The following is a 23,822-nucleotide window of genomic DNA, read 5'->3' as shown; positions in this document are numbered from 1 at the left end:
AAAATGTGCTTTTAAAATGTTTAAAATAGAGCCAAAGCAGGAGTGCAATAGCGGTCGCGCAGCGCACAGCCAGTAAGTAGTCTACTGAGCTGGTGAAAGAGTACCTGCTTAAATAGTCTCCTCCTTCAGGCGCGAGAGACCTGTGAGGGCAAGCCGCTGGCCCCTCACCTAAGATGGCGCCTAGGGATGCTCACCCCCTCGAGGCCCAACCCAATATGGCGGCCAAAGAACGGCGGCGCGAAGCGTTCCAAAAGAGCCCCCCGAAGTCCCTCTGTACCGCAAAGTGCGGGTGCAAAACAATTAGAGTGCAGGTAAGCTCTGCCTGATGAATTCCCAGTAAAGCGGCGAGCCTAAAACGCCTGCGTCGGATGCACGCGCAGCGCGATAGTTAATGTGCAAAATGTGCTTTTAAAATGTTTAAAATAGAGCCAAAGCAGGAGTGCAATAGCGGTCGCGCAGCGCACAGCCAGTAAGTAGTCTACTGAGTGGCGAAAGAGTACCTGCTTAAATAGTCTCCTCCTTCAGGCGCGAGAGTCCTGTGAGGGCAAGCCGCTGGCCCCTCACCTAAGATGGCGCCTAGGGATGCTCACCCCTCGATGCCCGACCCAATATGGCGGCCAAAGAACGGCGGCGCGAAGCGTTCCAAAAGAGCCCCCCCGAAGTCCCTCTGTCCCGCAAAGTGCGGGTGCAAAACAATTAGAGTGCAGGTACGCTCTGCCTGATGAACCCCCAGTAAAGTGGCGAGCCTAAAACGCCTGCGTCCTATGCACGCGCAGCGCGATAGACAATGTGCAAAATGTGCTTTTAAAATGTTTAAAATAGAGCCAAAGCAGGAGTGCAATAGTGGTCGCGCAGCGCACAGCCAGTAAGTAGTCCATATATACATCCATCCATCCACATATCCATCCATCCATATATCCATCCATCCATCCATCCATATATCCATCCATCCATCTATCCATCCGTCCATCCATCCATATATCCATCCATCCATATAAATCCTTCCATCCATATATCCATCCATCCATCCATCCACATATCCATCATCCATATATCCATCCATCCATCTATCCATATATCCAAATATCTATCCATCCATCCATATATCCATCCATCATCCATCCACCCATCCATATATCCATCCTTCCTCATCCACCCATCCATCCTCTACCATCCATATATCCATCCATCCATAAATCCATCCATCCATCCATATATCCATCTATCGACATATCCATCCATCCATCCATCCATATATACATCCATCCATATATACATCCATCCATCCATATATACATCTATCCATCCATCCATCTATCCATCCACCCATCTATCCTTCCATATATCCATATATCCATATATCCATCCATCTATCCATCCATCTATCCATCCATCCATATATCCATATATACATCCATCCATACATCTATCCATATATCCATCCATCCATCCATATATCCATCCATGCATCCATCCATGCATCGATATATCAATCCATCCATATATCCATCCATATATTCATCAATATATTCATCTATCCATGTATCTACTCATCCATCCATATATCCATTCATATTCCGATCCATCCATCCACATATCCATCCATCCATATATACATTCATATATCCATCCATCCATTTATACATCTATCCACATATCCATCCATCCATTTATCCATCCATATATCCATCCATCAATATATCCATCCAAACATCCATCCATCCATCCATTCATAAATGCATCCATCCATCCATATATCCATCCATCCATATATGCAGCCATCCGTCCAACCATATATCCAACCATCAATCCATATATCCATCCATATATCCATCCATCCATCCTTATATCCATATATCCATATATCCATCCATCCATCCTTATATCCATATATCCATACATATATCCATCCAACCATCCATATATCCATATATCCATCCATATATCCATATATCCATTCATATATCCAGATATCCATCAATATATCCATCCATCCATCCATCCATCCATCCATCCATATATCCATCCATATGTCCATCCATATATCAATCTATCTATCCTTCCATATATCCATCCATCCATATATCCATACATCCATCCATATATCCATACATCCATCCATATATCCATCCAACCATCTATCCATCCATCCATATATCCATCCATCTATCCATATATCATCCATATCTCCATGTATCCATCCATCCATCCATCCATATATCAATCCATATATCCATCCATACATATATTCATCCATCCATCCATATATCCATCCAACAATCTATCCATCCATCCATATATCCATCCATCTATCCATATATCATCCATATCTCCATGTATCCATCCATCCATCCATCCATCCATCCATCTACCCATTCATCTACATATCCATACATATATCCATCCATCCATCCATCCATATATCCATATAACCATCAATCCATATATCCATCCATATATCCATATAACCATCAATCCATATATCCATCTATCCATCCATCCATTCATCCATATATCCATCCATCAATCCATCCATCCATATATCCATCTATCCATCCATCCATATATTCATCCCTCCATATATCCATATATCCATCCATCCATATATCCCAAACTTATATCCATCATATATCGATTCATCCATCCATATATCCATCCTTCCATTCAGCAATCAATATATCCATATATCCATCCATACATTTATATATCCAACCTTATATCCATCCATATACCCATCCATCCATCCATCCATATATCTATTTATCCATCCATCCATATATAGCCATCCATCCATATAGCCATCCATCCATCCGCATATCCATCCATCCATCTATATATCCTTTCATATATCCATTCATCCATTGATCCATCCATATATCTATCTATCCATATATCCATCCATCCATATATCCAAATATCCATCCTTCCATATATCCATCCCTCCATATATTCATCCTTATATCCATCCATATATCCATCCATATATCCATCCTTCCATTCATCAATATATCCATATATCCATCCATCCATATATCCATATATACATCCATCCGAATATCCATTCATCCATCCATATATCCAGTCACCCATCCATCAATATATACCCATCCATCCATATATCCATCCTTCCATCCATATATCCATCCACCCATATATCCATATATCCATCCATCCATCCATCCATCCATATATCCATCCATCCATCCATATATCCATATATCCATCCATCCATCCTTATAACGATATATCCATACATATATTTATATATCCATATATCCATCCAGCCATCCATCCATATATCCATCCATGTATCCATTTATCTATATCCATCCATCCATCCATATGTCCATCCATCCACCCATCCATCCATATATCCATATATCCATCCATCTATCCATCCTTATATCCATATATCCATACATATATCCATATATCCATCCATCCATCCATCCATATATCCATCCATATATCCATCTATCCATCTATCCATCTATCCATCCATATATATATATCCATCTATATATCCATCCATCCATCCACCCATCTATCCATATATCCATCCGTCCATCCATCCATCCATATATCCATTCATCTATCCATATACCATCCATATATCCATTTATCCATCCATCCTTCCATCTATCCATCCATCCATATATCAATCCATATATCCATCCATATATCCATCCATCCATCCATCCATCCATCCATCAATCCATATATCATCTATCCATCCATCCATCTATCCATCCATCCATCTACCCATTCATCCATATATCCATACATATATCCATCCATAATCCATCCATATATCCATATAACCATCAATCCATATATCCATCTATCCATCTATCCATCCATCCATATATCCATCCATCGATCCATCCATCCATATATCCATCTATCCATCCATCCATCCATCCATTCATCCATATATTCATCCCTCCACATATCCATATATCCAACCTTATATCCATCCATATATCCATCCATCCATATATATCAATTCATATATCGCTCCATCCATATATCGATTCATCCATCCATATATCCATCCTTCCATTCATCAATCAATATGTCCATATATCCATCCATACATTGATATATCCAACCTTATATCCATCCATATATCCTTCCATCTATCCATATATCTATTTATCCATCCATCCATATATAGCCATCCATCCATATATCCATCCATCCATCCATCCATATATCCATCCAGCAATCCATATATCCATCCATCCATATATCCTTCCATATATCCATTCATCCATTGATCAATCCATATATTCATCTATCCATATATCCATCCATCCATATATCCATATATCCATTATCCATCCATCCATCCATCCATCCATCCATCCATCCATCCATCCATATGTCCATGCATCTATCCATATCTCCCTATATCCATCCATCCAATCATCCATATATCCATTTATCCATGGATCCATATATACATCCATCAATCCATATTTATACCCATCCATCCATCCATATATCCATATGTCCATATATCCATATATCCATAAATCCATCCTTGCATCCATCAATGTATCCACCCATCTATCCATCCTTATATCCATCTATCCATCCATCCATATATTCATCTATCCACCCATCCATATATCAATATATCCATCCATATATCCATTTATCTATCCATATATCCATATGTCCATGTATCATCCATATATCCATCCATCCATATATCCATATTACCTACTGGCGGTCGCCAGTAGGTATATATAGTTAGGATTTTTTCTCTATGGGATTTTTGAAAATTCTATGTCTAATAACTTTGGCGTTTGTGGACGGAATTGGCTGAAATTTTCTGGAAAATGGCACATTTTGTTTCTGAGCAGCCCTTGAAAATTTGGGGGGGTTCGTCAAGGGGGGGCCGAGAAAAAAGGGGGGTCCCAAAACGTGTTTTTAACATTGAGTTTTCCATAGGGCGGTTGGCCTCACTTTTAGCCCGAACGGCTGAATGGATTTGCATGAAACTTGGCAAAATTGTAGGGACTGGTAGCCCGATGTGCCTTTTGTAGGTCTCAATATATGTGCTACCGTGGATTTTGAGAAATTAACGTTTAAAAAAAGATATATATCTGTAACAGCGGACCGGGCAGCGCTCCAGGACGCGTACTTTTCGCGTAACAGAGCTTTGTGAAGCGAAGCTGATTGGTTCTCCGGCGTCTGTCAACATTCCAAACAGTCCGTAGCGGCCGCCATCTTGTCTCTCGGTAGGATCGAGAGACAAGAGGAGGCGAAAGCGAAGGGGCAAATGACCATAAGGGGGAATAGTAGATCCTCGCTGACCCCCTAGGTTTGATGTGAAGGTTTTAAAAGGGCCCCGCGGGGCAAAAAAAAAAAATAATAATAATAATCGAACGGCTGAATGGATTTGCACGAAACTTGGTAAAATATTAGGGACTGGTAGCCCGATGTGCCTTTGCTAGGTCTCAATACATGTGCTCCAGTGGATTTTGAGAAATTAACGTTCAAAAAAAGATATATATCTGTAACAGCGCTCCGCTTCGCGTAACGGAGGTTTGCGACGCTGATTGGTCATTCTGTCACTGGGCTATAGTTGGGCTACATCTGGCTGATATTTGGGCTACATTTGTTTTTTTTCGTCTCTGGCGGCCATCAGAACACATGTGTATTTGAAATGTTTATTTACTAATGCCGTCTTCTCAGGCGTAGTATCTTAGATAATACAAGTACACATATTATCAGTAGCAAAATTACCAGCATAGTTACTAGTACATAAAAAGCGAATGGTGACAGTATGTTAACATGCTGTAAATGAATAAGAGTTAGCAACACTTATAAGCAGCCGCGGGCCGTGGAGGGAGTTACGGTGGGGCAGGGAGGCGGGGAGGGGGAGGGGCAGGGTGGAGAGGGCTCCACCCTGCTTCTCCCCCTCCCCGCCTCCCTGCCTCACCGTAACTCCCTCCACGGCCCGCGGCTGCTTATATCTCACCCTCCCTAATACACATATTATATTATTTGCTAAGAAGGTCTCTTTGTGTTGGTTTAGGGCGTGCCCATACTTTAGTGTCTTAGATTTGAAGGAATCACATCAGCATACACCAGCTCTCTCTTCATGTGAACCGCATCAAGTGTTGTGTATGTGTGTTCGGCAAAGCAATATAAAACCCGCCTCATGCCCAGAATTGGCAGAAGTTGCACTTATGTTATGAGTATGAAGTCGTGGAGATCAGACCTCATAACAATTCTGTATCGTGTTGTTCTTGAAACTTTAGCACTCGATGTACAGATATAGTTTAACAAGCAAAGCAGATAGTAGAGCAATAACATATTATTCTCATGTAAACCACGATGAACTACTAGGTTGAAAGCTAAAGCAACAACTAAGTGTCGTGTGCAGAAGTTGCAAAAAAGGAAAAATGGCGTTTAAACCGGTAATGAGCCCATGCTAACTTAACACAGTGTAAAGATATCCAGGACCTAGATGACACCTCCCCATGATCCGGAAACGAACTGAATAAGATAATAGAAGTGCCATCTCATGAGAGCAGATTGCAAGTTTATATGTGGACGGTCCGCAAGGTAAAGCATTAAAAACTAGGAAAATGTAATGCTAAAGAAAAATAAAACAGCCAAGTACTTTATCGAGTCTTAAGCCAATAGGCAAGGTAAATAATAAAAACTTGACAAATAAGTCAATGAATTGTCAATGAAATGCTAGTACTCAGCATATCAAACATGAAAAAGGTCTATGACATAACTGTGTATGCAAAATAAGTTGCAACAGCCTCCAATAGGAAGTCACCGTCTTCATCCGAAAACAGTTCAGCCATCCAATTTAAAAGCGGAAAAGAACATACGTGCTCTCCCAGCACCGGATCCTCTATCACCATCAGAGGACAGCTCGGTGGGTTTTCAAGAAAGCTCTGTTCCAAGAAAGACTGTGTTGCCGCCAGTAAATTCCAGGGACCAATTAGTCCATGCATCAATGCCACAGCCATAATCCTTTCGCCAGGACAAACCAACTCGTGAGTAATGATAGGAGTCATCAGCTGATTAAAGTCGACGTCAGGAGAAACCGGTCCGCAGAGACACAAATCAATGGCCCAATCGAAATCACAGGTCAGGCAGTGAAATACAGGCTGGACACAGGTGAAGTAGGAGAATCGAAAAGATAATCCATATGCCGTGCTTAATATCGCCAACGGCATTGTGCCATAATATTCTAGCATGCGATTGCGGAACAGTGTCAGCAGCTGCAGGGCGGGAGGTTGCATAGGAGGGACATCCATATTTAAAAATGTAAAAAAGCACAAGAGCGTCCGCTGGTAATGCAAGTAAAAATGGCAATCCACGAAGCAGAGTGGAAAAAATAGAATGAAAGAAAGCAGGGATGACTCCAAAGATTTTCTCAAATGAAGTCACGAGACCACTGGTAACAACTTTAAAAAAGTGCGCCAGGGCCTTTGTGGAGGATGCGTTAAAGATAGTCCGAACCATCTTGCTGAAATGGAAAGGCAAATCTGAATTGAAAAGGGTCTGCACCTCTGTACGGGTGTTCGCTATGTGAAGCACGAAAGTTTCACGGGCCGAACTCAAGGCCACCTCTCTCTGAGACAAAAGAGCTCTTATTCTTGCCATGCCGTTGAAATCTGCTCCCAAGGTTGGTATTTGTGGCGAGATTGAAAACTCCCTATGTTCATGTGTGGGAGGAAATAGAACATTTCTGCAGCAAATAACCCGTTCACTTACTGTTACGATAAAAGGAATACTTTTAATTAACCCAGAACAATCTTCATTATTGAGCATCAAATAACTACCATTTTCCAACAACTTGAACGTGGGGATGATAGCAGGAACTGGCGTGCCTTGCAACACGCAAGCCATATTTGGTCGGTGTTTGTTGCATGAACCGTGTAACTGTATGTGCCTACACATTAGTGAATGATCTGGCGTCTCAGTGCATTCCTCTCCATTCAGATAAACTTCTTGATCATCTTTGAAACATCTGTATGTGTATGGAAGCGACCAGACCTCATGAAGAAAAGCACTACCTAAAGGTTCATAACGACCTATTGGTATATATTTCATACAATTTGAAAACTTATATATAGCAAAAGGCAGCGTTATTAAACCGTGGATAAGGCACGTTGCCAAAAAACCCGCAATCCTCTGCTGATGATGTCACTGAGCATGTCATGAATGATGTAATATGTGACATCATCAGCAGTGGTTTACGGGTAATAGTATCTCTAGTTTACTCCCCTATAGCTGTCTTTCTTTTAACATAAGTGTCTGTTTCCTTCCCTTATACTTACTGTTTTTGGTTCGCTTCCGGTTCGCGTACCGGCGAGCGAACTGGGAAGCGAACTAAGAGAAATAGAGGTTGGCACAGTTCCAAATATTGTACCAATTTTTTAATAACGGGGAGGTAGTTCTGAAAAGAACTTTTTTTTTAATTGTTTTTGTTGTTTTATATTTTTTTTATTATTTTTCGGAACATTTTTTTACTTTTTTTGAATTTTTCTGAACAGTTTTATATTTTTGGGGTTTTTTCTTGGAGGGGGCAATGAAAACGATTCATTGTAAAGGGCTCAACAGGAGCAACAAAACAAAAAAAAAGTATTTATTATTTGGGGCGTTTCGTACAAACTTGCATATGATAGTCAATAGCTCTGTTGATCAGAGTGATGCTTCTTTCTCCGTAGCAAATGAATCCATCGCAAAATACGCAGATGTGTTTTACTTCACCAAATTTCATTTGTATATTTGGCACCATCTCCCTGCCCTCTGGTCCCGTTACTTCCGGTACAACAGATCTTCTGGCCATAATAGGGAGATTATCTAGGTCGTTCCGAAACTGTGCAGCACTGTAGTTGTTAGGATGCCACCTAGTCATATGGCGATGCATTGTGTAGTTTCCGAAACTGTATTTTTTCTCGGTTCCTCTGGACAGTCTATCTTGACATATAAGGCAAGTTACGTATCTTGCATTTACTTTTTTCTGACCTTTGGGAATTTTAAAAAATTGCCAAATGAAGTTTTCTTTCCGGTGAGACGTCCTGGGCTGCTCAGGCAAAAACTGCCTCTCTTCGTGCTCGTCGTCCTGTTCCTCTTCTTCCTCTTCTTGTTGAATTATAACTTGAGCAGGTGGTCCACTCTTCCTTGGGTGTGGTGGAGGTGGTGGGGAAGCACCAGCTGAAGCTACTAAAGAAGCCATTGCTCAGTGATCACAAAGGGTCTTTCTCTCACAATGATGAAAGTCAGAGTGAGGAAAGAAGGAGGGATTTTCATCATTTGGGAAAAACAAGAGTTCTCAACCAATGAAAAGTGTTCATTTTAGATTATATGACCTAGTCTTACATCATTAGGAAACCAAAAGTGAAATGAACCAATGAAAAGTGTTATTACCAAGTCACATGACCTGCTGTGTTTACGTTAAGCGCTTTGCAGGGCCTCCCGGTTTGCTTCCAGAAACCTGCGCTTTGCGACTCGCTTCGCGTACCAGTTCGCTAACGTAGCACGTCATATGACGTATCACGCGACAACGCGAAACGTCATGCGGACGGGAGGCGTCACGATGTTGTTTTCTAACGCGGCAGTTGCGGTAAAGAAACGTTTACTGGCTCGCGGTCTATTTCGCGGCATCAAGGTCAGCTAACGGGAAGCTTCCCGATTCGCGAAGCGGGAACGAAGAAAAAAAAATATTTAAAAAAAAAATTATTCATAAACATATAAAATATATTTTTGGATTTAAAGAAGAATACATTTTACAGCTACAGATATTAGCTGTTAAAAAACCAATGAAATTCACTGAAAAAACCATAGGTTATAGACCATATATAGTTAGGAATTAGCATTTACAAAACCTTGAAAATTCACTGAAAAAAACATAGGTTATAGACCATATATAGTTAGGAATTAGCATTTACAAAACCTTATTTTACTCACACAAAACCATTGAAATTCCATATATAGTTAGTTGCACTAACTATATATCGCGCACCCGCAATCCACTGCTGATGATGTCACATATTACATCATTCATGACATGGTCAGTGACATCACTGATGACATCACTGATGACATCTCAAATGACATCACTGATGACATCACTGATGACATCTCAAATGACATCACTGATGACATCATGACACACCAATACCAGTTACTACATACGCACTCACTGATTCCTACGTCTACACACACATTCACTCATTCACCCATACAATCACTCATACATACAGTCACTCATTATTACAACACTATCATATGCACTCATACACCTATGCAGACACTCACACACTGCCACTCATCCATGGAGTTACTCACACACCTAGTCAGTCCTGTAAAGAATCAATCACACTTCCATTTCCTCATCTATACAGTTAAACACAGAACACCATACTTCAGTGACATCACTGATGACATCACTGATGACACCTCAAATGACATCACTGATGACATCTCAAATGACATCACTGATGACATCATGACACACCAATACCAGTTACTACATACGCACTCACTGATTCCTACGTCTACACACACATTCACTCATTCACCCATACAATCACTCATACATACAGTCACTCATTATTACAACACTATCATATGCACTCATACACCTAGTCAGTCCTGTGAAGAATCAATCACACTTCGATTTCCTCATCTATACAGTTAAACCCAGAACACCATACTTTTTCACACATATACTAACACATACTTACTCTCTTATACAATCACTGATACAAGTACACATTGATATGCACAGAGTCACACACCTCCCAGCCAGCCACACACACACTCAGTCTTCCATACATCCACTCATTCTTCAATATGTAAAACATATTTAAACTTTACAAAAACACACAGACACTAGATGATGTCATTTGAGATGTCATCAGTGATGTCATCAGTGATGTCATTTGAGATGTCATCAGTGATGTCATCAGTGATGTCACTGACCATGTCATGAATGATGTAATATGTGACATCATCAGCAGTGGATTGCGGGTGCGCGATATATAGTTAGTGCAACTAACTATATATGGAATTTCAATGGTTTTGTGTGAGTAAAATAAGGTTTTGTAAATGCTAATTCCTAACTATATATGGTCTATAACCTATGGTTTTTTCAGTGAATATATATATATATATATTCACTGAAAAAACCATAGGTTATACACCATATATAGTTAGGAATTAGCATTTAAAAAACCTTATTTTACTCACACAAAACCATTGAAATTCCATATATAGTTAGTTGTACTAACTATATATCGCGCACCCGCAATCCACTGCTGATCATGTCACATATTACATCATTCATGACATGGTCAGTGACATCACTGATGACATCACTGATGACATCTCAAATGACATCACTGATGACATCTCAAATGACATCACTGATGACATCACTGATGACATCTCAAATGACATCACTGATGACATCACTGATGACATCATTCATGTGATAATACGATGAAGCTCTTCAGACTCTAATATAACCTTAGATACACTCAGTGTAAACAGACACTCACAGACTGTCACTCATCCATGGAGTTACTCACACACCTAGTCAGTCATGCAAAGAATCATTCACACCTCCATTTCCTCAACTATACAGTTATACACACCTTACTTATTCAAACATATACTAACACATATTTACTCTCTTATACAATCCCTGATACAAGTTCACAATGATCCATACAGCCACTCACACATTCACTGGCTCTTTTGCACAGTTATTTATATATGTCAACTCTCGCATGTACTGTGTTTTACATATCTACTTACTTTGACATGTAGCACTGAGATATCCATTCACTCACCAATACACTCATGCACACAGTCAACCGCCCATACAGCTGTTTCCACATGCACTTTTGAACCCATACATCTAGTTAATCAACTGCTCACACATCTATGCACAGAGTCATACACCTCCCAGCCACCCATACACACTCTCAGTCTCCCATACAAATACTTGGGCAACCAATCAATAACCCATATAGTTAATCATATAGCTAATGATCAACACATGCAGCAGTTTATAGAACAACAGACATAATGATGCACAAATTGAGACAGTTTAGTCACTAACCCATGCACTCAGTGAGACACGTTTAATCACTCACTCATACAGTCAGTCATGCACCTACTAAATCCTTCATCCAGACATTTATACATCCACTCATTCTTAAATATGTAAGACATATTTTAACTTTACAGAAAAATACAGTCACTGGATGTTGTCATCAGTGATGTCATCAGTGATGTCATTTGAGATGTCATCAGTGATGTCATCAGTGATGTCATTTGAGATGTCATCAGTGATGTCATCAGTGATGTCACTGACCATGTCATGAATGATGTAATATGTGACATGATCAGCAGTGGATTGCGGGTGCGCGATATATAGTTAGTACAACTAACTATATATGGAATTTCAATGGTTTTGTGTGAGTAAAATAAGGTTTTTTAAATGCTAATTCCTAACTATATATGGTGTATAACCTATGGTGTTTTCAGTGAATTTTCAAGGTTTTGTAAATGCTAATTCCTAACTATATATGGTCTATAACCTATGGTTTTTTCAGTGTTCAGTTCAAATCTTTTATTCGGTTAACCGTTTTGTTAATCATAAAAAGTACATCACATATAAACATTTCATCATAAAATCACAATAACCGTTAATACACGTAAAAATGTAAAAAAATTAGAGAAATACATTGTCCAGGAAGGTACAATTTTAAATCATTTACGGGGAGAAACAGATGTCCAAGTATTCAGGAAAGATTCGTACCCAACATTTTTCGAGTGGTTATACATGATTTCAGAAAAAGAGCTAAGCTCTTTGCCACATACTGTGAATCAAGATGTTGGAGAGCTAAAAAGGCCGGGCGACAAGTCCTCAACCCCATTTGACGCAGCAATGGTAGGACCCAGCGCTTGCGTGTTTCTGCGTAGTAATGGCAGAACAATACCACGTGCATAGTTGATTGGGGGGAGACTTTGTCACAGGGGCACTTATCAAGGTCGCGAGACCAATTTAAGATTCTGGGGAAGGTAACCAGTCTATAAAAAATATTAAAACGTAACCTAGTTAATAGGTATTTTTCATAGTTGGAAACATGGTACGATAAATATGGCTGAATTCCTAAGGACACCTGAACCATCAAAATGTTTACATTTGTTTGTTTGGGGATTTCATTGCACAGACGGAGATCCCTTAGGTGAGAGAGGCAGTGATGCTTCAAAGTTTTTCTACTCATTTCAGTAATGGATGAAGGCTCAATGGTATACTGCGTGAGGTCTAGATCTTTGAGAAAGTTGACTACGTAGTTCAACCATGGAATGTTTTTCCAGCCCGACATCTCAAAACAGTCTAAAATCAGTGCACGGGTAAGATGACACTGTGGTTTTGTCCATATGCGATGCCATAAGAGCACTGGTTGACATTTTATGTAGTCTGTTAAGTAATTGATTCCAAGCTCTATATGGCAACCATAAATGGGGGCACTCCGTGGTAGAGCCAAGAGGTACTTTAAAAAACCGTTCTGGATTTTTTGCAGTTCGTCAGTATTTACATAGCCCCAAACCCCGGCTCCATACGTAGCGATGCTCAAGCATTTAGCTTGGTGGATTTTAAGCAGTACTGAGGGAGATGGCTTACCCAATTTTCTTGAAAAAGACACGAGGGCAGAAGTTGCTCGTTGATAGAGCAGTCTCCTGGTAACCATCGCCCTTTTCCAAGTCAGCTTGTCGTCTACTAGGATGCCCAGGTAGGGGTATTCCCTAACGCGTTCCAGCTTTGATTGATCAATACAAAGATGTTTAGTGCTTTTTACCTTGGGCCCAGATTGCATAACAAAGGTCTTGGTCTTGTTGACCTTTAGCCCAAGTGAAAGCATAAAGTTGCAATATTTATCAAGCTGCTTCTGAAGTTGAACTAAAGTCCTGGCAAAGAGTACGGAGTCGTCAGCATAAAGAAGTGCTGGGATTGGGCGCCTGTTGATAGTAGGTAGATCCTGGCACCCCTCTAGCATAGCTGCTTCTAAACCGTTGGTATATAGGTTGAATAGGAAGGGGGCCAGGACACAACCCTGCCTTACTCCGCGATTTACTGGAAAGGCGGGCGTTAGCTCTCCAGCCGTACCAAATCTTACGCGGGCCGAGGCGTTAGTATAAAGCTCGCGCAAGAATCTGATAAGGGGTGGGTCAACGCCCAACTCATCCAAAATGGACCAGAGCTTGACATGACTTACACAATCAAACGCCGCGCTTAGGTCGACGTAGACCATGGATAAGTTGCCCCCTTTTACTCCTACGTATTTCCCAATTAAAAGTGAGAGGTTTAAGGCCTGTTCGACAGTGCCCAGCCCCTCCCTGAATCCGTACTGCAAGTCTGTTATGATGTTCTTTTCTGTCGCCCAATCCTGTAAACGTTCCAGAATTAGGCGACCCGCAACCTTACCCAACGAATCCAGGAGGGAGATGGGCCTGTAACAAGCAGGGTTATTTCTATCACCCTTTTTAAAAATTGGGAGCAGTATGGAGGAAGACCAAGAATCCAATAGGCCATCTTTTAATGTTGCAGCGATTAGTTGGGTTATTAATGGGGACCATAAATCTATATTTTGAAGGAAAATGTCTAAAGGTGCACCATCGGGACCAGGGGCCTTTCCGCATTTGGAAGCCGATAGTGCATTTATAACCTCACCAAGGGAGAAGTTCAGATCGATTGGGTACACCCCTTTATCGTGCGTCCCGTGCGCTGAGGTGGAAGTTACAGCGCAATCCGCGGGGGGGTCGCTGAAGATTTTGGAAAAATGCGCCACCCACTCATCCGAGGATACAGCAACATCCAGGTGCTGATGGGAATTACCCTCGGTTAAGAAGGGAGATTTTATTATTTTCCAAAATAGAGAGCTGTCCTTAGTGTTACTGCTCTCATGTAGCTGAGCCCAGAGGGCGTTTTTATGGTCTCTCTTACAGCTTAATTGGGCCTGATTATAGTTGGATCTTAGGAGGGCTATTTTTAGTTGGTCTCTAACTGGTTTATGAAGCTCCTTTTTTAGGGCATTTAGGGCTTTGCGGCATGCCGTATTAAACCAGCCTGGCTCAATGTGGCTGCCTGATTTACGGGTACGTAAAAGTACCTTCTGTATAACTTTTAGGATTTCTCCGAAACTAGAAATGATATCCGAAGAGGACGTTGTCTCATTCAAACATTTGTTTATCCAGGGTAGAGCTTTGGAAATCACGGAAGCAGATGTTTCTAGTGGGTCTATCCTTGACCATTTCACTGCATAGCCATTAGTTTTTGCCATTGACAGTGATTTTTGGGTCAGTAAGCTATTCTTTATAGTGTTTGACGCCCGCATAGGCGGTTTTAGCTCAATTATAATTGGAAAGTGATCACCTGAAATCTCTGTTCCAGTGTTAAACTTAATAAGAGTACCCTTTAAGGAACCTGAGCAAAGTATGAAATCTATAGTGCTAAAACAACCCCTACCGTGGAAGGTAGGCCTAAATTCCACGGGGGGGTCGGTAAGTTCATTGGCGAATGTCAAATCCAACGACATTAAAATAACATTAAGAGAATCACCTAGCAAAGAGTGTGTAAAATGTATCAAAGGGCATTCATTTTCATCAAGGAGGCCACAATCAGAATTCTTATAATGAGAACACAATTGTACAATAAAATCCCCTCCCCAAATTACATTCCAAATAGTTGATGATAACTTTGCACTTTGTTCGTCTATACAGTGTGAGATTTCAGAGACTAAACTTATACACTCTGTCGGTGGGAGATTATTATAAAAATTAACCAAGCTATATGTTGTACCGTTTTTAAAACTAATCGATAAAATTTGATAACAGGGAGTGTTGAACAAAAGGGAAATTTTCCTTACTTCTAACTTGTTAGATATATATACCACAAGACCCCCCTTAGATCTACCATGTGTAGAAGGGCTAGCGGGGGAGTGGTATGTTAAATACCCTTGAATATGGAGAGGGTCGGTAATCCAAGTCTCTTGAAAACACATTATTTCGTGAGAAGTAACAAAAGCCAACCATGATGCCGATAACATTCTGGGTCGCAGACCGGCCACGTTCCAGAATAATATAGGCAGAGTGGGGGTCGGTGCAGGACCAATCGTGGGTGATGACCGTCTATTTTGAGACAAGTTTCGATGCATTGCTGGGAGGTCATAATTAGAAGATGGCAACAAACTTTCTTGGTGGTTATCGCGTGGGTTGAGAGGATGAAGCGGACAACCAGCGTAATCAAGAAAGTGTGTGTCCACTGGATCAGGCAACCTGTCCGATATTACAGGGGACATAGATATAATTGGCAAATGAATCGGTGCGTGTGTCAGTACCGAAGAACCAATTGGTGTGGGAGGGGAAGGGCCTGGGGTGGTGGAATGCCCAGCAGGCAGGTCAGTGATTGTTGGTGGTCAGTCCACCATCTCTAAACAGTCGTACCTATTGTATGTAGGCACGCCCCTCCACTCCGACAGGGGCATAGGGTTTCTGCCTCCTTGACCCTGCCAGTTTATCCAGTCCGCATTTCTAGGCCGAGACCCTACTTGCGTCCAATTCCACTCTAAAGATGGTGCAGGGTAGTGGGTTGGAGGGTAAAAGAAAGCTAGCCTTTTGGTTCCTATGCCATCTGAGGATACTTGATCATCCCTTGGGCAAATGTGGTCTACAGTCTGGGGATCTTCAAAGGTTATTATAATGCAGTCACCCTGGATGGTTTTTTGCTCCTTCCCTATCCAGGGGACTCTACGGACTGAAATAACGTTATTATTAGAGAAAGGTGGTAGTGGACGATTTATCGTTAACCAATGGAGTACCTTATTTTTCAATGACCATCCAGGTTCCTCAGAATTAGTATGCAGCGCCGGAACCCCGGTCATAATTACTACATATGGTGTTGCTTCTGGGGGGAGGTGGACAGAGCGGGGTGGGTTGCGTCTTGTGTTATACGCCGCATTCTTAGTAGCTGGTGGTTTAGCTGGTGGTTTAGCTGGGTGACGTGTCAATGGTGCAGTAGAATGGTTGGCCTTTTGAGCTGACGGCCCAGGCAGAGAGGAAATACCAGGTTTTTTTACTGGAGGGGTGGCTGGTGTTTGTTGCGTTTTAGTTGCAGGTGTATGGGCAGGAGTGAGAGTAGAGGGGTGGTGAACTACCGCTGTGGTAGTTACCACTTTAGGGACTAGTTGAGTTTGTTGAGCTGAAGGGGGCCCTGAGTTAATCAAGTTTGCATTTGACTGATGGGGCGCGGAAACAGCAGTGATAGAGGACTTGGTGTTATTAGATTTTAATTCAGATGATAATGTCGCTATTAATGTCTCGATCTTAGACAACGCCAATTTAACAGGATCAAGATGACTTTTAATTATTGCTTCAAATGAGGCTAGGATGTGGGGATCTTGCACCAGAGGGACCCGCCCATTACCTATATTACCATTCGAAGCAATAATAGGCTGGTCGGAAGAAAGGTTAATTATTTCCGACGTTATTAAGGTGGTAGACTGGTGAATAAAATCAGGTTGAAATAGGGGTTGAGCTAGTGTAGGAGAATCATTGTTCAGTTGGAACAGGGAGACCTGTTGTGTGTCATTGTTAATAGATGTAGGGTTTTTAGTGTCTTTCTTGCCCTGTCTCTTTTTCGGTATAGCACCTTCCCGCTGTCCCCTTGTATTGGGAGACTGCGGGATCTCCTCCGTGTTGGAAAAAAGGATGGGAGTTCTCTCAATCGAACAGGAGAGATTGGGCGCAGAAAGTTGGGATGCTTGCGTAGTAGACAGGTCTATGGACACTGATAGATCCACTATTCCTGGAACTGACGGGGTCTCATGATGTAAATCAGGGAGAGGGGGACGTTGCGGGGTTGTAGCAGCGGCCAGTATGCCCAGCGACGAGCGCCTGGCTGTTGCTAGGTCTAGGGAAACCCTTCTCTCTAGCAGAAGAACACCCTGGTTAATGGCGTCATTAGCCTTTGCGATGAATTGGTCTATTGGACCTACTATCTGCGCTACATGCGCAGCTTTGCTGTTTCTTGTAACTCTAGGGGACATAGCAACTAGTTTACATACACAGTACACAGATTACACGACGATAGTAATAAGGCAGTCCAACAGTAAAAAACAAAATGTTAGTGGTGGGATGGGTTGCAGCTGTTATGGGGCACACTGAAAGATGTTAATAAGGTGGCCCAGTCCAGTCTTACCCGGTCTGTAACGGGCTAGAACGGGCCCGCCCTTGGCCCGGGCTTCGCCCGGCGTCCCGCGAGACGGGGGTGACGCGCTATTTGAGCGCCTCCTGGCGCGTAGATGTCGCGGCGTGCGCCGCTTTGCCTGGTGGGGATTGTAGTTGTTGAAATCCCCCTCACACCGCGCTCCACTCGGCTGCAGGGCTCAAGGTGGCAGCAGAGCCTGGCAGCGGGAGGCGGGAGAAGGGCAGGCAAGAATTGAAGGACTCAAGGTTCTGGTGCAGGTGAAAGCGGGTAGGCGGCAAAGTTTTCCGCTTCTGTAGACTTCCCCCCCTCGACCGGGGTGACGCGCTATTTGAGCGCCTCCTGGCGCGTAGATGTCGCGGCGTGCGCCGCTTTGCCTGGTGGGGATTGTAGTTGTTGAAATCCCCCTCACACCGCGCTCCACTCGGCTGCAGGGCTCAAGGTGGCAGCAGAGCCTGGCAGCGGGAGGCGGGAGAAGGGCAGGCAAGAATTGAAGGACTCAAGGTTCTGGTGCAGGTGAAAGCGGGTAGGCGGCAAAGTTTTCCGCTTCTGTAGACTTCCCCCAGTGAATTTCATTGGTTTTTTAAAAGCTAATATCTATAGCTGTAAAATGTATTCTTCTTTAAATCCAAAAATATATTTTATATGTTTATTAATAATTTTTTAAAAATATTTTTTTTGTTTCGCTCCCGGTCCGCGAACCGGAAAGCTTTCCGTTAGCTCAAATTGATGCCGCGTCACGGTCCGCGAACCGTTAAGAAATCAACATCGTGACGCGTCGCGAAAGCGTGACGTATCGCGTTGCCGCGTAATGCGTCTTATGACATACCGCGTTAGCGCACCCGGAAGTGCCCCTGGGCGCGGACCGAGGCGCGAAACGCAGCTCCCCGGAAGCGATCCGCGGCGCGTCGCGAAAGCGCAACGTATCGCGTTGCCGCGTAATGCGTCTTGTGACGTACAGCGTTAGCGCACCCGGAAGTGCTCCGGGGCGCGGACCGAGGCGCGAAGCGCAGCGACCCGGAAGCTAACCGGGGCGCGTTCCGCAGCGCGTAACATGAGCGTGAGAGGTCATGTGACTTGTTAATAAAACTTTTCATTGGTTCATTTCACTTTTGGTTTCATAATCATGTAAGGCTAGATCAGGTGACCTAAAAATAACACTTTCATTGGTTGAGAACTATTGTTTTTCTCAAATGATGAAAACCCCTCCTTCTTTCCTCACTCTGACTTTCATCATTGTGAGAGGAAGACCTTTATTAGTACTTCAATACTTCAGAAATGGCTTCAGTAGTTGCTTCAGCTGGTGCACCCCCACCACCACCTCCACCTCCTCATGGGAAGAGAGGACCACCTCCCCAGGTCATGACCAACACAGAGGAGGAAGAGGAAGAAATGGAGGAAGAGGAGGGAGAAGAACCACAGTTCTTAGAAGAGTTGCCCCGGGTTTCCCATAAGAAACCCAGTTTCATCTGGCAGTTTTATTCAATCCCTCCTGGCCAAAAAAAAGTGAATGCGAGGTATGTCACCTGCCTCATCTGCAAAGATAAATTATCAAGGGGGACGGATAAGAAGTATAGTTATGGGAACTATACTATGCACAGGCACATGACCAGGAAGCATCCACTTAATTACAGCCGGGCGGAAATACGGGATTTGGAGGAAAATCCTACATCAACTCCTGTGGCCAGATCAAGATCGTCAATTTCATTGACACCAGCAGAGGCACGGGAAACTGTGCCAAACATACAAGAGAATTTTGGCCACATGAAACATACTTGTATGCACTGTGGTGCGTTGATAGCATGTGGCAATATGAGTATAAATGCTATCAACCTGGCTTATGAACATCATAATTGCCCTAACCGCCCCCAGTAATTTTTTTTTTGCTCCTGTTGAGCCCTTTTCAATGCCTGTTTTTTGTTGTTTCCCCCCCAAAAAACCAAAAAAAATATAAAATCGTTCAAAAAATACAAAAAAAACAAAAAATGTTAAAAAAAAAAAAAATATATAAAACAACAAAAATATTTAAAAAAAAGTTATTTTCAGAACTACCTCCCCTTTCAAAAAAAATTGCTAGAATGTTTAGCACTCTGGCAAGCTCTATTTCTTTTGGTTCGCTTCCCGGTTAGCTTCCCGGTACGCGGACCGGGAGCTAACCAAAAAAAATTAAAAAAAAAAAAAGAGTAAGTATAAGGAAAGTAAACAGAGAGTGATGTTAAAAGAAAGACAGCTATAGGGAGTAAAGAGGAGATACTGTTTAATAGATCTATTTACCGAAGAAAAGACGGAAGAGGGTATAATTGTGAAAAACAAAATAGATAAGGAAGTGAAAGAAAAAAAAAGAGAGTATAACATTAACAAAGAAGAGTTTCTTGGAGAATGTGAGTGAATGTTCAAAATAAGATTAAAACATGGGGAATAACAGAGAGAAAAAATAGAAAACAGAAAACAAAAAATAACAGAAAAAGATTAATTGAAACAGCAAAGAAATGTAAGTAACATAGAGCCATATCATCAACATAGGCAATAAAAGTTTTGCAGCTTTTATTGGCAGAAATGTGTCGCTAAAGCCGATTTTGCGGCAGAAAACTGCCGCTAAAACCACTTTTGCACCAGTTTTTGCCAATAAAAACAGCAATAATTTTATTGGCTGTGTTCATAATATGCCCCTTAGTGTGCTTCAACTACACAGAGAAAGCATTATGAACAAATAGTGATAGAGTGATCAGTCAAAGATAGTAAGAGTAATAGAGACGGAGTGAGTGAACAAGAGTGAGGATCTATGAGAAGAGAGGGACTGAGAAAAAGAGTGGAAGGAGTTGAGTAAGTAGGTAATAGAGAAAGGAATGAGGGAAGTAGCAAAGGCAGGAAACTGAGGGTTAAAGAAATGAAGCAGTGGAACTAATAGAAGTTAAATGTGATAGAAATGTAACGAAAAGAGTACAAAACATTTACCTTATAATTGTCGTTAAATTACTCACTTTTTGTTTTTATACTTTCAATCTGTGAAAGAGAGAACAAACATTTGAAAAATATTAAAACATGTATTTAAAAATTACAAAAGACAAGGGAAAATATTGAAGGACAAACAGTTTTTCAACAACTTTGACACTTACAGAAGCTTCTGCTTCTCCAGCCCCCTACACAGTCCTAAAGATATACATTTTAAACTAACAGTATCTTGATGCAGATGAAGTGAGGCCTATCTTAAAACATGGGATTCAGAAAAGGGGGTGGTGATGAACAGAGTGTCTGAATTAAGCAGACCACTCTTACCCAGTCCAAAGATCAGGGCTTGATCCATCACCGTTATTTATCTCACTGCCCCATCCCAGCTCAGAACCTGGCTATATGCAAATTAGTCTGTCCCTGGCCCAGTGCATCATGGGAACAGGGCAGACCAAACTACCAAGCCAATTCTTCACCAGAAAGGAGACAAGCTACCGGGGACCGGTTTCTGGCATTTCAGCCTCTTCGGCCCGGCTTGCTTGAATCCTGATGGAGCAGTGAGAAAGGGACTCATGTCTGAGTATACCCTGCCACACCTGTAGTGGCCAAAAACGATTCAGAAAAGGGGGTGGTGATGAACAGAGTGTCTGAATTAAGCAGACCACTCTTACCCAGTCCAAAGATCAGGGCTTGATCCATCACCGTTATTTATCTCACTGCCCCATCCCAGCTCAGAACCTGGCTATATGCAAATTAGTCTGTCCCTGGCCCAGTGCATCATGGGAACAGGGCAGACCAAACTACCAAGCCAATTCTTCACCAGAAAGGAGACAAGCTACCGGGGACCGGTTTCTGGCATTTCAGCCTCTTCGGCCCGGCTTGCTTGAATCCTGATGGAGCAGTGAGAAAGGGACTCATGTCTGAGTATACCCTGCCACACCTGTAGTGGCCAAAAACGATTCAGAAAAGGGGGTGGTGATGAACAGAGTGTCTGAATTAAGCAGACCACTCTTACCCAGTCCAAAGATCAGGGCTTGATCCATCACCGTTATTTATCTCACTGCCCCATCCCAGCTCAGAACCTGGCTATATGCAAATTAGTCTGTCCCTGGCCCAGTGCATCATGGGAACAGGGCAGACCAAACTACCAAGCCAATTCTTCACCAGAAAGGAGACAAGCTACCGGGGACCGGTTTCTGGCATTTCAGCCTCTTCGGCCCGGCTTGCTTGAATCCTGATGGAGCAGTGAGAAAGGGACTCATGTCTGAGTATACCCTGCCACACCTGTAGTGGCCAAAAACGATTCAGAAAAGGGGGTGGTGATGAACAGAGTGTCTGAATTAAGCAGACCACTCTTACCCAGTCCAAAGATCAGGGCTTGATCCATCACCGTTATTTATCTCACTGCCCCATCCCAGCTCAGAACCTGGCTATATGCAAATTAGTCTGTCCCTGGCCCAGTGCATCATGGGAACAGGGCAGACCAAACTACCAAGCCAATTCTTCACCAGAAAGGAGACAAGCTACCGGGGACCGGTTTCTGGCATTTCAGCCTCTTCGGCCCGGCTTGCTTGAATCCTGATGGAGCAGTGAGAAAGGGACTCATGTCTGAGTATACCCTGCCACACCTGTAGTGGCCAAAAACGATTCAGAAAAGGGGGTGGTGATGAACAGAGTGTCTGAATTAAGCAGACCACTCTTACCCAGTCCAAAGATCAGGGCTTGATCCATCACCGTTATTTATCTCACTGCCCCATCCCAGCTCAGAACCTGGCTATATGCAAATTAGTCTGTCCCTGGCCCAGTGCATCATGGGAACAGGGCAGACCAAACTACCAAGCCAATTCTTCACCAGAAAGGAGACAAGCTACCGGGGACCGGTTTCTGGCATTTCAGCCTCTTCGGCCCGGCTTGCTTGAATCCTGATGGAGCAGTGAGAAAGGGACTCATGTCTGAGTATACCCTGCCACACCTGTAGTGGCCAAAAACGATTCAGAAAAGGGGGTGGTGATGAACAGAGTGTCTGAATTAAGCAGACCACTCTTACCCAGTCCAAAGATCAGGGCTTGATCCATCACCGTTATTTATCTCACTGCCCCATCCCAGCTCAGAACCTGGCTATATGCAAATTAGTCTGTCCCTGGCCCAGTGCATCATGGGAACAGGGCAGACCAAACTACCAAGCCAATTCTTCACCAGAAAGGAGACAAGCTACCGGGGACCGGTTTCTGGCATTTCAGCCTCTTCGGCCCGGCTTGCTTGAATCCTGATGGAGCAGTGAGAAAGGGACTCATGTCTGAGTATACCCTGCCACACCTGTAGTGGCCAAAAACGATTCAGAAAAGGGGGTGGTGATGAACAGAGTGTCTGAATTAAGCAGACCACTCTTACCCAGTCCAAAGATCAGGGCTTGATCCATCACCGTTATTTATCTCACTGCCCCATCCCAGCTCAGAACCTGGCTAAATGCAAATTAGTCTGTCCCTGGCCCAGTGCATCATGGGAACAGGGCAGACCAAACTACCAAGCCAATTCTTCACCAGAAAGGAGACAAGCTACCGGGGACCGGTTTCTGGCATTTCAGCCTCTTCGGCCCGGCTTGCTTGAATCC

General features: G+C 42.7%; 1 pseudogene; it reads left to right on the top strand.

The window, feature by feature from the left end:
• The first annotated feature begins 215 nt into the window (after window positions 1-215).
• LOC144820271 (uncharacterized) overlaps window positions 216-23,822 on the top strand; it is a 124,865-nt pseudogene continuing 101,258 nt past the window's right edge.

This window comes from Lissotriton helveticus, chromosome 2_1, assembly GCF_964261635.1.
Source record: "Lissotriton helveticus chromosome 2_1, aLisHel1.1, whole genome shotgun sequence".
Lineage (NCBI taxonomy): Eukaryota > Metazoa > Chordata > Amphibia > Caudata > Salamandridae > Lissotriton > Lissotriton helveticus.
The sequence above is the reverse complement of the archived record's forward strand: the minus strand, read 5'-3'. Positions and strand labels throughout refer to the sequence as shown.